The following is a 3,021-nucleotide window of genomic DNA, read 5'->3' as shown; positions in this document are numbered from 1 at the left end:
AAGAATTGATGCTTTTGAACTGTGGTGTTGGAGAAGACTCTTGAGAGTCCCTTGGACTGCAAGGAGATCTAACCAGTCCATTCTAAAGGAGATCAGCCCTGGGATTTCTTTGGAAGGAATGATGCTAAAGCTGAAACTCCAGTACTTTGATCACCTCATGCAAAGAGTTGACTCATTGGAAAAGACTCTGATGCTGGGAGGGATTGGGGGCAAGAGGAGAAGGGGACGACAGAGGATGAGATGGCTGGATGGCATCACTGACTCGATGGACATGAGTCTGAGTGAACTCCGGGAGTTGGTGATGGACAGGGAGGCCTGGCGTGCTGCGATTCATGGGGTTGAAAAGAGTCGGACACAACTGAGCGACTGATCTGATCTGAAGCTGAATTCAGAGCTCTCTCTCTCTGGTTAACTCCTTCCTTTTTATGATAAAACAAGTATAGTAACACTGCTAAATATTCACTAAAATCTGAGTAATGAGTTTAGGGCTGTTCACTGTAAAATTTCAGCTTTGTTGTTTGTTTGAAAACTTAATAAATGTTTGAAAATGATTGGATTACATACAAAAAATATAATACTACCATGTACAGTAAGTCCCCTACATATGAACAAGTTCTGTTCCATGAGCACATGCAAAAGTCCAATTTGTAAGTTCAACAAAGTTAGCCTAGGCAACCAACTAACACAATTGGCTATATAGTACTATACTAATAGGGTTAGAATAGTTTATATACAGATAATATATTAAAAAACAAAAAATAAAACAGTTTTAATCTTACAGTATAGTACCTTGAAAAGTATAGTAGTACAGTACATATATACAGGGGCATACATGGGCTGGCATCAAGTGAACAGACAAAAAGTTACTGACTGGACGAGGGAGAGGAGATAGCAGAGCTGAAGGACCATCAGCAACAGGAGGAAATGGAGGGCAAGCTGCAATTTCACTCACGCATGATGTTGATGGCACAAGTTCTGGTTCTTTGCTGGATTCAATTCTATCTGCTGTCTTGAAAAAATGATCCAGTGATGTCTGGGTATTAGCTCTTTTTTCTTATCATAGATGACACCGTGGCACTAGACTGCATTCTGAACAGCTGTTGTAGGCTTCATGTACTGTTCTATGTTTGGGTCAAAAATTCACCTCAAAAACTAACAGTGCCTCAAAGAAAACCCCCCCCCCCCCATTTCCTGTGTCATAATTCTCTTCAGTTCTTCACTTAGTTCTTTTAACTCTTTCCTGTCTTTGTCCTTTCTCTGGGCCTCCAATTCTATCAGATTTCCTTCTTGTGTTGCACAAGAGCTTAATGAAATCATCCCCTTACAGATCTAGCTCCAGCTTCTCACTCAGGGTCACTGAGTTGCTGAAGACCTCTTTGGACTCTTCATCCACCTTCTCAAATCCATGAAAATCATGAACAAACTGTGGGCAAAGGTTCTTCCAAACCCCATTCATGGTGACAGCAGTAACTTCATGCCAAGTCAGTTTTGTTTTTTTTTTTAATGTCCTTGTAGATGTTATAGTCCTTTAAAAATTAACACAAGGTTGTTCCTGATTCATCATTCACCTTTATATCTGATGAAAAATGTGATGGAAAGTCACTCTAACTCCCTTGTCCATGGGTTGGATGAGCAACGTAGTATTTGGTGGCAGGTGCACTGCTTTGACGTTGGGATGAGAGCCATCCATGAATGGGGTGACCCAGGGTATTGTCAAGCAGCAGAAGACTATTGAATGGGACATACCTTCCAAGCAAGATTTCTCTACCTCTGGGATAAAGTGGTGGAAAAATCGGTTCTGAAAAATGGTCTGTGAAACCCAGGCTTTGGAGTTACTGTTTCACACAAGGAGAGTCTTTGGCCATGTTTTTAAGGGCTTTTGGGTTCTCTGAATGATAAACGAGAAGCTTCAGCTTCAAATCACTGGAAACATTGCCACTAAACAATGGAGTTAGCCTGTCCTTTGCTGCTTTATAGCCTGGCATCAACTTTTCCTCCTTACTGATGTAACTTTGATCTGGAATCCTCTTCCAGTACAGTCCTGTCTCATCCACATTAAAAACCTCCTCAGGTAAATAAGTGACTTCACCAGTAATTTCTTGAAGCATTTCAGTAAATTCCCAGGCAGCTACCATATCTGCACTTGCTGCCTCACCACGTACGTTTACATTGTAAAGACTGGTTCTAGCCTTGGACCGATGAAACCTGCCACATATAGTATTAAAAGATGTGCCTTCTGATTCTTCGCTGTGTTTCTTCTTCAAGTCTTTATAAAGGCTTTTAGCTTTCTCTTGAATCAGCATTAAGCTAAGCAGAACTTGACAGTGTTGTTGATCCTGCATCCACACACCGAAAAGTTTCTGTATCACTTTTCTACATTTATTTGATATTGTTGGCATCATTAAAACAGCAGGGAGAAGGCAATGGCACCCCACTCCAGTACTCTTGCCTGGAGAATCCCATGGATGGAGGAGCCTGGTGGGCTGCAGTCCATGGGGTCGCTAGAGTCGGACACGACTGAGTGACTTCACTTTCACTTTTCACTTTCGTGCATTAGAGAAGGAAATGGCAACCCACTCCAGTGTTCTTGCCTGGAGAATCCCAGGGACAGGGGAGTCTGGTGGGCTGCCATCTATGGTGTCACACAGAGTCGGACACGACTGAAGCGACTTAGCAGCAGCAGCACAGCAGACTTCACATGTTCCACGATCTTGTTCTTTCAGTTCAGTTCAGTCGTTCAGTTGTGTCCAGCTCTTTGCAACCCCATGAATTGCAGCACGCCAGGCCTCCTTGTCCATCACCAACTCCTGGAGTTAGCCCAAATTCATGTCCATTGAGTCAGTGATGCCATCCAGCCATCTCATCCTCTGTCGTCCCCTTCTCCTCCTGCCCCCAATCCCTCCCAGCATCAGAGTCTTTTCCAATGAGTCAACTCTTCACATGAGGGGGCCAAAGTATTGGAGTTTCAGCTTCAACATCAGTCCTTCCAAAGAACACCCAGGACTGATCTCCTTCAGAATG

Source organism: Bison bison, unplaced genomic scaffold, assembly GCF_000754665.1.
Source record: "Bison bison bison isolate TAMUID 2011002044 unplaced genomic scaffold, Bison_UMD1.0 scf7180017864256, whole genome shotgun sequence".
Taxonomy (NCBI): Eukaryota; Metazoa; Chordata; class Mammalia; order Artiodactyla; family Bovidae; genus Bison; species Bison bison.
This window is presented reverse-complemented; position numbering follows the sequence as displayed.